Raw genomic sequence first — 13,414 nt, 5'->3', positions numbered from 1 at the left:
CTTTTTGATCCATGAATTTGCATATAGCGACCGCCCTCCAACGCCCTGGAGGCGGGGCCAAATCGCCCCTCGCTCACCGATTGGACGGAACAAAAGTGGGCGTGAGTCGTTTTTGATCCGTTTTTCTGCGGAAAGTCCGTGGTTTTGTACACGCTGTTCGGCGCGCGCCCTGCACGAGTCCAATACCGGTACCCACAAGCGGCGCAAGAACGGTGGCGATGCGACGGTTGCGAGGTGTGACGGTAAAGGTCATGGCTGTTGTGGTGAAGCGGCGTTGTGGTGGGTGGTTGATGTTGTAATGACTGAGACGTGGTTGGTGGTGGTAATAATGGCGGTTGGTCCAAAATAAAGATAGTAAAAGAAAAACGGCTATCCTGAAGAGTCGCAGCACGCATAAATGACATTTCTTCTCTCTAGACCACGGGTTTGGGCCTAACTACACATATACTTACCGAGATATCTCACCTAAGGGACCTGAATGGTGGTTTGCGAATTTGGTCAACCACAACACTACCCCCTCCCCTTTTTACAGACTCGTCCCGAGTCGTCAAATTTTCGTGTGCCATCATGTGTAGTTTTCCCCTAGTACATTTTACCTACGGATCCCTGAGTGCGACATTCATGGTATTCGTGTCCCCAAAATAAATAACCTGAGGGCTGCGTAACTACCTAAACAAACTCACTCACACGGACGACTTAAATAAAATTGCCGGCGCTAGGACAGACATGCCGGGGGCGCACTCATATTTACAGTACATCTTAACCTTAACTTACAAATTTTACACTAAACCATGGCCCAGGATCAATGAACTCTGCAAAAAGAAAGCAGTTAGCAGGGAGCCAGGCTGCTCGCATGCAGTCTCTGGCTCAAAACAATGCAGGTGACAGGGAACGTGTCTGGCTGCTCACACGCAGTCCAAGGCCTTCCCTTTTGAACTGAACGCAGTGAACCACAACGGTGCATGGGCTGCGCAACCGTTGTCTCCGTGCCAGCTCAAGTGGCACACGCAATGAACACCACGAGTGGATGGATGAATGGTTTGAACTGAACGCAGTGAACCACAACGGTGCATGGGCTGCACAAATTCAGTCTCCGTGCCAGCTCAAGTGGCACACGCAATGAGCACAACGAATGGATGGATGAACACAACATGGTGCACGGGCCGCCACTGCAGGCCCGTGTTGTAGCTGCCAACAGGGCAGTTCTTGCAGCTTGCAAACTGTTGCCTTGATCCTGGCACACATGGCAATGAACAGGGGGGGGGGGCAAAGCAAAAATTGAACGGGGCTGGTGAACGGGGGCAGTGGGCATGGCATGGCAAAGGCAGCAGGCAAACACAGCCCGCAGATGAACTGGCCGGCACAGGCCTTGAAGAAAAACAGCCAGCCGGCAGATGAAGTGGGCCGGCACAGGCCTTGCAGCACAGCAGCTGCAGACGATCCAGCCGGCACAGGCCTTGAAGCAAAACACGGCCAGCCGATGGCACAGGCCTTGCAGCAAAACAACAGCTGCCGATGAAGTTGGCCGGCCTCCGCCTTGAAGCAAAACACGGCCAGCCGATGAAGTTGGCCAGCCTTTGCCGTTCCGTGAAGGTTGGTGGAGGGAGTGCGGTGGTGCTGGCCACTTGGAAGGCGGGCTCGGACCTACCTACCTGTCTCCCTCCCAACCTATCGCCTTTGCCTGTCACTGTACATACCCACTCCCTTAATTTGTCAAACCCCAATTTAGCCCCAACTTATTTTTTTATTTTACTTTTTTTTTTTTTTTAAACTCCCCACTATAAATCGTCCCCTAACCCCCTTTATCGTCTTTGTTCGGCTAACCTATCCTGTCACCTAGCCTACTCCCAACCCCTACGTTCCCTTCCCGGAGGGGAATAAGGGAGAGCTAACGTCCTGTGCCGAGGCCCAACGAAGCCTCAGGATGGCCTCCCCAGAGTTCGGCGATCTATAACCAAAGTGGGTCCAGCGGCCCACAACGACAGCGAGGGGATGGATGGTGCGGAGGGGTACACTTCCTAATCTACCCTAACCATTTAACTGTTAAACTACCCCGGGGCTTTCAACAAGCGCCTCTCGCTTAAACTATTGGTTCTAACAACCCAGATTCCCGTCGCCTGTGTTGGTGTCCTCACAATTTCGGGCCTCGCCCCCCCAATTTTCTCTCCGTGCCCTCACACTGTCTCCTGGCTGGGACACGTGGCTCCCTTTGGCAGGCACGACCCTCTGCCGAATCTCCCGCTATGGCACCCCCGGGCACTACACTGCCTCCGAGCCTACCAGCTCCCTAACACCGGGGAGTGCCCCCCATGGCACCTCCCCTGAAATGCACACGTGGCAGGCTGGCTTCCCAGGCCCCTTTCCGAGGGTCACCCTTGCCCACCACACTGCCCACGCGGCTAATGGCGCCCCGGGCCCCCGCACCAAGCGGGCGCACCCGTGCCCACTACGCTATCCCGGCCCCCCATGGGCCCTTGGCCTACCGCGGCCGACTAGCCTGGTGCCCGGGGTACCCACTCAGCGATACTCACCTTTCGCAGCCACGCTCCCAAGCCCGTCAACAGGGCTCCTGCACACCTCCAAATGGGTTTCGAGCCTACACTCCCACCAACAACAAAACGACCTCCATTTTTTAATTTAACTAACCCAGCTAACTCACTTTATACTGACCCCGGGGTCCCTTGGGCGGGAGTCACTCCTCCCCCCCAATCACTCATCGCACCATGCATTCCCCATTCGCTCCACTCACACAGACCCGCTGGCCTCACTCACTCACCAAGCACATGCTTCACAACTCTCCAACTCTTCAACACACACACCGCTGAACTCTGCCATCCTTCTAACTACATCCCCTAACTAACTCGTGCTCCCACGTCGTCCCTTAAACTACAGCACGTTCCATTTAACACTACGTAGCTAAACTACGTCCCCCCTACACATTCATAGTCTGTCACTGTCTCCAAATCATTCATTTTATTTCCCAACCTAAAGCTCACTAAATCCCTCTACCTAATCCATTCCACGGACTCCATGAGGACTTACCCCTGCCCCATGAAGTCGGTCTAACTAAGCTAACCCTTCCCCCGAACTAGTTTCCATCCTGTGCCCAGGTCAAGGGGGTCTTCCACCCCTTGCCCAGGAATCCTGTGCACCCGAAAGTGAGGCTTGCTTTTTTTTTTTTTTTTTCCATGCGCATCACCAGCGCGGCAACTCGCGCACTTTGCACCTGCCCGTGACGTCATGCAGCTGCACGTGTTCCTCGTCCCTCCTTGGACGGCACCATCCGGCAGGGATACCCCTCCTGCCGGATTCCAACCCCACGTGCAGCCATGGCGTCACCGTGCGCATAAAAAAAAACAAGCCCCACGTCTCGAGGGGTTCCCCACGCGAACACATGTGCTTTGCCCGTTGGAGCTTAACACACACGATCGCGTGGAGAACCCGTCCGGTCCAAATCCGTTATCCTGCCTAAACTTTGTCCGTCCGCGGGATCGGCAAATCCACCGCTGGCGTTTCCGGACCGGGACTTCACTCTCGCAAGCGAGCACGTGGTGGTCTCGTGCGTTGTACAGCACGGACCTCGTGCTCACTGCTGGGTGAACCCGGCACGGTCCCCGAAACAACTACAGCCGCAACTCGGCTTTCTTTCTTCTGTCGCCGTCGTCGTCGCCATTCAACACACGCACACCTGCGTGTTACGACGCTCACACTCCATTCCATTACATTCACACCGGGAGACGCGGCTGCGTGCTCCCGCATGCCAACCGACATCTCCCTCACATACCGCTCTCTCACACACACGGTCTCCCTTGCACACAGCGACCTTGCACACGGCCGTTCACTCACGCATGCGGGGGCACTCACCCGCGGTGCCTCATCCATACACCGTGCCTCACTCACACACGCGGGGGCACTCACCCGCGGTGCCTCACTCACTCTGGCCGTTTCACTCACACACACGGCCTCTTCCACACACGGTGCCTCATCCACACACGGCGTGCTGGGAAGCACGTACTCTGGCACCATCGCCACCACACCACTCACACACGGGGTCGCTTCCACACACGGGGACGCACTCACACCTTGCACCACACACACAGGGACAACCATACTGGGGATTTGTGTCCCCACAAGGGTCTCCGGGGCCTCTATACCCCCCAAGCTCTCCGTGCACCCGTCCACAGCACCCGTCCTCTCAACCTCGCAAAGCACGACCGAACTCACCTGGTCGTGACTCGCCTCAAGGGGGCATACTCCCTCCCCTCGTTCCTGGAGGAGGCCATCCAGGTGCTCGCACTGGGTCCCTACACGCTCCGCGAGCTCACCCCCATTATCCTCCACTACCTCCGTGTGTGTGTGCGTCACTTACCCCGTCTTCATCGTGCAGTCTTCCCTCTATCGTTCCCATCTCCCGTGTCTCTGCCAACTCTTCACCCTTTACCTCTCTTGTCTCTGAAATGAGAGCGAGAGATGAACCTTCAGAGTTTAGGCTTTATTCCATTTGATTGGAGCCGCTTCTACGGGCACACCGGGGAATACAGGTTCAGCTAGGAGTACATAAGCAGTAACGTATACATGTGCGATTAATCATTGCAGAATAAATTCGCGTAAGCACGGAGTTCGATATAATCTCCATTCTCACCAGTCAATGAGCACCTTCAGTTAACGAGCATCAAGTGAACAGCCGATGTAAATGGCAATGCCCCGGGGACAACCACTCGTGCCGCAGAGACCTCCCCTTATACGCGAGACGCACAACATGTGATCCCGCGTCATGTCCCTCAATTCACCTCAATTCACCACAGTCTCAACTATTATTTCCGTTGTCGTCACCTCGTGTCTCGTCTCACACGTTTTGGTCTCCCCATTTAATTTTTCCCTTTCGGTCACCGTCGATTCTTCTGTCACGACCCTCGCCCAACACGCCCCCCGAATTATTTTTTTACCCGCCTCCACCGCGGGCCTGTCAGCCGTTGCACCCCCTTCCAGCTCGTTTGCTCCCACACGTGGAGTCGCCATTCCCAGCTCCCTGGTCACGGCCTTCATGCCCGCCTGCAGGCATCGGCCCATGTTCTGCGTCTCACCCCGCAGCTCTTTCATTTCTTCCCTCATTTGCTGTGTATTCGCATCCATCGGCGTTTTCACTTCATTTGTATTTGTATCCATCTTTTCGTTCATGCCTTTCATTTCGTTTTTCATTTCATTTGTATTTGTATCCATCTTTTCGTTCATGTTCGCATTTATCTTCGCTGTCATTTCCGCCAGCATGGCGAATAGCTGGGCCATGTCGGGTGCGCTTGGGTGAGTCGTTTCGGCAGGGATCGGGGAAGGGTTTTGGTGGTGAGGGGGAGGGGAGGTGTCATACACCGCGGCCGCTGCCGCACCTATTTCGGGCTCTGGGTTCAGTTGGACGAGTTCATGTTCCTGCACGGGCATTCCATCCTGGGCCATGGATCCTACACATTCTACATCCATTTCTAATACCCCCGGCTCCCGCTCGCCTTGAGACGCCATCTTGCTTCTCTTGAAGGGTTAATTTCGCTCGCTCGTAATTTGGAGGGAATCGGGGGTCGCTTCTCTCACCCCTGGACCGATTCCCGTGAATTTAGCTGGAGACAGGAGAGCCCGTTTTCCTGTTCTCCTATACCAGTGCCGCGAGGAGGGCGATGGATTTGTATCGCACGACCTGACACCAGTGTTACGGATTCGCGCCCGCCGGCGTGCTGACGGCCACGTAACTCGAATCACGGCACGTCGCCCACCGGACGGACAATCCAGTCGTGACCCTCTCGGACTAACGCCGAGAACCAGTCACGGGTGGACCTTTCGGTCTCACCGCGATCGAGCCAATCGGCCCCCGCGTGGGATAGGGTTGCTCGCCAAATTCGACCTACCTAAGTACCCACACGGAGGGTAGACCGGGCGATCGCACCTCGCCGCAGGTCGACTTCGGACACGGGCCACTTAAGCGACCCGTTCCGTACTATCGGGATAACCGAGCGGTGTTATCGTCGGCCTCGACGGTTCGATTAATTATCGGGCGTATTCAGCCCACTACCAACCCTTTACGTGAAGCAAGATGAGGATTCAATGAAAGAAATGACGAAGCGAAGCAGGAAAAGAGTTCAACATAAAGCACATTTATTCGCGATGAACGGAAAGCACACATATACAATTCCACCAAAAGCACATAGAAAAGAAGAAGACAAAAAGCAAATGCGACAATGCAGATCTAATACCGACTACGCGAGCACACAGCAACACTTATACAATTTTACTTCACAGACGGCGCCGACAACACACATTCCCAAAGCAAAAGAAAAGAGAACCACCCTCCAGGATGAGGGGGTAGGCGGGCCTGGGGCCGAGACCGTGTCGGGCCTACCCGTCTGGTGATGAGACGCGGAGCGGCGGTGGTGCCTCAACTCCGCGGGCCTCGCGGACAGTGTCTGGTAGGGGGTGGGAAGGGGGCCCCCTTTTGTCGCACTATCTCAGCGCGGGGGGGAAACAGGAGGGGGTTGCTGATGCTCGGGGAAAGGAGGATTTAACGCTGTCTCGGGTCCCGCGGCGAGCGTCTCCTCCTCCACCTCGGTCGCGTTGCTGGCCTCTCTGGTGTGCAGCTCCCCGCACCGACGCGAGCACCCCCTCGTCTGCCTTCGCCGCCGCCGCCTCTCCACAGCTCCGTCCTCTTCACTCCGACTCCGCGAACTCCCAACTGCACTCCTCCCAACGCACACCTACTGCTTCTTCTTCCCAACTCCACCGACTGCGAAGTCTTAACTGACTTGACTGACGAACGCGGTCGCTTATATAAGCCCCGTGGCTTCGCCTTTGACCCCCTGCCTTCGTCCTTTCACCTCGCTCCCCATTGGCCCGAGAAAAAGTGGGCGTGAATGCTTTTTGATCCATGAATTTGCATATAGCGACCGCCCTCCAACGCCCTGGAGGCGGGGCCAAATCGCCCCTCGCTCACCGATTGGATGGAACAAAAGTGGGCATGAGTCGTTTTTGATCCGTTTTTCTGCGGAAAGTCCGTGGTTTTGTACACGCTGTTCGGCGCGCGCCCTGCACGAGTCCAATACCGGTACCCACAAGCGGCGCAAGAACGGTGGCGATGCGACGGTTGCGAGGTGTGACGGTAAAGGTCGTGGCTGTTGTGGTGAAGCGGCGTTGTGGTGGGTGGTTGATGTTGTGATGACTGTTGAGACGTGGTTGTTGGTGGTAATAATGGCGGTTGGTCCAAAATAAAGATAGTAAAAGAAAAACGGCTATCCTGAAGAGTCGCAGCACGCATAAATGACATTTATTCCCTCTAGACCACGGGTTTGGGCCTAACTACACATATACTTACCGAGATATCTCACCTAAGGGACCTGAATGGTGGTTTGCGAATTTGGTCAACCACAACAATACATACATACATATTCACAGAGGTCCGTCTCTGCATATACACCAGGTCTGTCTAAAAAGTAACGGGACTGACTTCACAGAAATTTTATTCCAAAAAATATATTGAAATCACAGCTTGTCCCTTTCAAAATAGTTTTCCTCCAGTCTCACAAACTTGTCCATCCTCTTCTTCCACACTTTGATGCACCCCCGGAAGGCTTCTTCTGGAATCCTCCGAAGCTCCGTCGTCACGGCCCTTTTGATGGCCTCCACATCAGGAAATTGGGTCCCCTTGATCACCCCCTTGAGCGTGGGGAATAGGAAAAAAAATCACAAGGGGCCAAGTCTGGCGTATACGGGGGTTGCTCCAGAGTTGGCACGTTCCTTACCGCCAGGAACTGTCGGATACTCAGGGCACTGTGAGGAGGGGCGTTGTCATGGTGGAGCACCCAGGCGTTGTTCTCCCACAGATCCCTCCTCTTGTCCGGACTGATCTCATGAGGCACCGGAGGATTTCCTTGCACACGTATTGATTCACTGTTTGACCCTGTGATAGAAACTCGAAGTGGACGATGCCCTTGATATCAAAAAACGCGATGAGCATCACCTTGACCTTCGACTTTGACATCCTTGCTTTCTTTGCTCTTGGTGATGCTGGACTTTTCCACTGACGACTCTCCCGTTTTGTCTTGGGATCGTATTTGAAAATCCATGATTCATCACCAGTAATGACTCTCCTGAGTAGGTCTGCATCTTCCTCGAGGCGCTCTATAATGTCTTTACAGACTCTTTGCTGTTTCTGGTCCTCAGACAACAGCTTGGGGACCATCTTTGCGCATTTCGAGATTTTCAGTGATGATGCTCCAGACAGTGTCCTTGTTGATGGAAGGTTCCTCAGCAATTATCTGCACCGTGAGTCGACGATCTGCGCGCACCATCTGCTTCACACGCTCGATGTTGTCCACCATTCTGCTCGTTGAAGGTCTTCCAGACCATCGATCGTCTTCAACCTTCTCCCATCCCTCTTTGAACCTCTTGTGCCATTCAAATGCACGTGTACGTGACATCGTTTCTTCCCCGTAGACTTGCTGCAGCATTGCGAAGGATTCAGAAGGTGTTTTGCCAAACTTGGCAAGAAACTTCAGATTGGCTCTCTGCTCACGACTCATAGCGCGATGACTCAGACTAGACAACGTTTAAAGCACGATCAGTAAAAAAAAAAATCACAAAATGAGCGGTCAAGCATCATCAATCATATATATTGCTGGAATGTTGCGAAAGACTGTGACGCAACCCGTTCATTCAAGTTGTGTAAGTGGAGCACACAGCAGGCTCAGTCCAGTTACTTTTTAGACGGACCTCGTGTGTATATATATATATATATATATATATATATATATATATATATATATATATATATATATATATATATATATATATATATATTGTTGCAGGCCGGCGGGGTCGGGTGAGAAGACCACGAGGTATGGGAAACTACGTCAATTCCCACCAGACGCCCCGGAATTGTAGGCCGTCGCTCACGGCTAATTCCGTGACGCGGCGGGTCACTTAACCGACCATGGACGCCAATATCTCGACCGCGTGGCGTAGGGTCCTCCTGTCTAGAATCAAGTTACCTAATTAACCACACGGTTTCAACTACCGGGGAACCACGCCCTCAGTACGCCTTGCCCGAACCGGATCACTCTACCAACTACCGACTACCTTTCCGGATTGGATGTATGCCGAGCGGCACTGCCAAGGATGTACCGGCGAGAAGGAACGGATTATCGGGAATAAAGACCCGGCTAAACTTAGATCCGAACCATGCTGGACCAATGGAGGAAAAGACAAAGACGAGCTGGGAACATTTCTACAATCATTATTTATTCACAATAAGTCGAGGAAAAGCATGTGGAACAACAAAAGGTTTTTTGGGATGTAATGCATGGAAAGATGAGGGAGGCGTGAGGTGCGACAATTATACAAGCAACTTACAAAAGCAGACAGTGCAGACATGATGCGAGATTAATAAAAGCAATAACAATCACAACAATGAAGATCTTATACAGGCTTATCTAACGGACAGGCGCCAACACATTCAGACACACACTCAGACAATATAAACCCAATGAAAGGCAAAGGACTTTTGTAGCCAGGGATGGAGGGAGTTGAGGACACAGTTTTTGGTATCTGAGCATTCCGGGGGAAGGGATGCTCCGTCATGCGGCACCTGAAAAAGCTGTGCAGTTCGGTCCGCAGCCGCACGTGTGGTGATCGTATCTGCAGCAGGAGCTTGAGTGGAGAAGAGCGGTGTCCAAGGCCAGGAATGGAGCAGCAGACAGGACCAGGTAAGAGGTTTGGTCGAGGTCGTGTCGATGGGGACCAGAACAGGAGGTGGGCCATCGAGGAGAGACGTACGCAGAGCCAAGCAGCAGGAACACTTTCACAACAATTCCTTCAATTCTCTACTTCACAACCGACTTCTCACGCCTTCGACCTTCTTTTAACCAACTCCCACCGACTTCTTCCTTTCGATCTACAACAACCAACTTCGCCCCAACTCTAAGGATTGCTCCGTACTTTATAGATCACGGAGTTCGGGGCGAAGCCATGGCGAAACTGACGTCATCGTCCGATCCGAGCATCCCGATTGGACCGGGCCTTCAGTAGTCCACCTTTCTGGGCGGGGTTCGGCCAGACGCTAGTTTGGCCTGCCCACGGCGCGCGTGTCAAGGTTTGGGAAGGTGTATGCCGATGCGGCTTCTATAGCGGGATTTTGCCTCTGAAAACGAGACTCCGAATACAGCGGGTAGACTGTGGTACGCTGTGGCCAGCAAAACGAGGGTAGCAAGCGAGATTAATTTACCTCAGAAAAAGGAGGGAATAAAATAAAAGGGGAAAAATGATTTATTAATCCGAGCTAATAGCCCATCGCAACGCACTCCCTGCTGTCCCACTACACAAAAGGTAGGGATCTATCTGCCCGTATATTAATGGAATAACTGACTCAGGACAACTATCTGTTGTATGCATACGGTTCCGAGAACCGCAACAATATATATATGTATATATATATATATATGTATATGTATATATATATATATATGTATATGTATATATATATATATATATATATATATATATATATATATATATATATATATATATATATATATATGTGTATGTATATGTGTATGTGCATGTATATATATATGTATATATATGTATATGTGTATGTATATATATGTATATATATATATATGTATATGTGTGTATATATATATATATATATATATATATATATATATATGTATATTAATGTTGTGGTACGGAGTGTTGTTTCAAAACCACGAACGCCACCCAGCTAACCACGAGTTCCAGTGTCCACGGTCTAATTATTCCGTTTAACTAGAGGTCTCGTGGTTACCGAAGCGGGGAGCGCGCCCTCTGCAAAGCACCAATGTTATCTGATTAGATTTTAATTAGGGTGGCCGAGTGTTTTAACCGCTTGTGCGTGCGGACGATTTTTGATCAAATCTGTGGGAATTACCTCCCAGTCTTTCTAGGTTCGGACAATGCCAGACAAATGGAAGGAAAGAACAAACATGGACAGGTTGGAAATCGACAGATGATTTATTAATAATAAAATTAATAAAATGGATATAACTTTTTATTTTCTGAGGTAAATGAAAGAATAAATTTCAAAGAAAATCAATCAAAATGCCAGGAAAGAGACAAAGAGCAGATGCTTATCGGGGGTTGACTTACTTACGACCTGCTACCGTACCCAACAGATTCTACTGTCAGGTCAGGTCAGATCTGTGACCTGCTACAGGTACCATGTAAACCTGTACTAACCTGTTCCATGGTCGGGTTGTCGGCGACGAAACCGTCTCCCCCACCAGGTTTTCTGGTGAGGAGGGTGTTTGGATATGGACACCCAGCAGGATTAAAATCAAAACCTGTCAAAGGGCGGAGGAGCTCCTTGTGAGCCAACGGCCATCCATATCTAGTGCCCAACTGTGTCTGCGGACGTCCTCCTGCAGTTGGGTTACTTTTTTATTAGGAGGTTGGGGGCAGGATTTGCACTCCGGCCACCGTAAAACAATTCATTCCTCAAAACACACAAACGCAAAAAAATCTGAAAACCAACTCCGTGGGAGTACCTCCTGTGCAGCTTCCCTTCGCAGGGCAGCTCACCAGATGACGGGATTGGGGCAAAGCCTTCGGGACCCTCAATCTTTGATGAAAGGAGGGAAACCATGGGGTAACCTCCCTGGGTCAGATTGCAGTAGAGTGTGTCAGAGTGGTGCTGAGGTGTCATCCACCAGACGGCGGTCTCCTTGGGTTAACCTGAGGCGGTCCCTTCGGGTGGGTGCCTGGAATGTCCTATCCCTAAGAGAGGATGATCACCTGCCTCTGTTATCATCTGAGCTCAAGCGTTTGGACATCGGTATTGCAGCTCTCTCTGAGGTTCGGAGACCGGATTGCGGCGAGATAATGGTGGGTGGTTACACCAACTATTCGTCTGGTCGCTCTGATGGTTACCATACTCAAGGAGTTGCTGTAGCTGTGTGCAATAAGCTGACCCCAATGATAATTGAGGTAACACCGGTCAAGGAGCGCATAATGAGACTAAGGATTCGTCACTCCTTAGGTGTCATTTCCCTGGTCTCTGTCTATGCTCCGACTGAGGCGAGTGACCTCACCGTGAAGGACGCATTCTACGCCACACTCGAGTCTGTGGTTGATCAGTGCCCCAGACGAGATATACTTCGAGTCTTGGGGGATTTCAATGCATCGACTGGAACTGATAGGGATGATTGAGACAAGTGTTGGTCCCCATGTGTCAGGAACTATGAATCAGAATAGCACGAAGTTCCTTGACTTTGCAAGAAGTCATTGACTGAGGGTGGCTGGTTCATGGTTTCAGTGCTCACAAGCTCATCGCTGGACTTGGTATTCCAACGCTGGCGGTGTGGCAAAGGAGATTGACCATGTCCTCGTTGACGGTCGCTGGAGGATGATCCAGAACTGAAGGGTCTACCAGAGTGGTCAGTTCCTCAATACTGACCACCGGCTTGTTGTAGCAACTCCAAAGCCGCACCTTAAATCCTGGAGAATGGTACCATCCCAGCCTAGGCTGGATGTTGGCAAGCTCAAGGATGAGAGAGTAGCTGAGGAGTTTGCGAACAGGCTGAGTGGACATTTGGGGTGTCTGGGTGCTTTGGGGGGTCCTGAAGAGTTATGGATTACCTTCAAGACCACCGTCCTTGATGTTGCCGGTGGATGTCTTGGAACTCACCGCAGGGCAAAGAAGAATTTTGTCTCTCAAGGGACACTGGATACCATTGACCAGAATCGCAGGGCCAGGCTGAATGGCAGAGCTGAGCTGTTCAGGGAGCTGAGGTGTAAAACTGTACGTTCACCAAAGGTGGACAAGGAGGCCTATGTGCGAGGAATCTGTGAGGGGGTAGAGCATCACCTGTGGACAGGTGATTCTCGTCCCGCTTACAGAGGAGTTTGCGCATTGTGTTCATCCAAGCCCATCCCTCGGAGCACTGCAGTTCGAGCGGAGAGTGGTAGGCTCTTGACAGAGGAGTCTGAAGTGAAGGCCCGCTGGACCGGTTATTTTGAGCGGTTGTACCAGGCGGATCCCCCAGCTGTCGAGTTGGACGTCAAGGGTGTTACAATCCCTGTTGCTGACCCTCGAATCAACTGTGGTCCACCTTCGCTTGTGGAAACACGGGCTGCGGGAACCGGTTGAAACGGGGCAAAGCTCCAGGGATCTGTGGCATCCATGCTGAACTTCTCAAGGCTGGTGGAAATGCTGCACTCGTATCGTTGCATGCAGTTTTGTGCTCTGCCTGGAACACAGGCATCATCCCAACTGACTGGAAGAGGGGCCTTGTTGTCCCTCTCTGGAAAGGGAAGGGTGATCGCCAAGACTGCAACAACTAGCGAGGGGTGACGCTGCTCTCAGTGCCGGGCAAGGTCTTTGCTCTGATAATTCTTGAGAGGG

Source organism: Eptatretus burgeri, chromosome 6 (genome assembly GCF_056783735.1).
Source record: "Eptatretus burgeri isolate ZD-2024b chromosome 6, Ebu_testis_v1, whole genome shotgun sequence".
Taxonomy (NCBI): domain Eukaryota; kingdom Metazoa; phylum Chordata; class Myxini; order Myxiniformes; family Myxinidae; genus Eptatretus; species Eptatretus burgeri.
Note: the sequence above shows the minus strand (reverse complement) of the source record.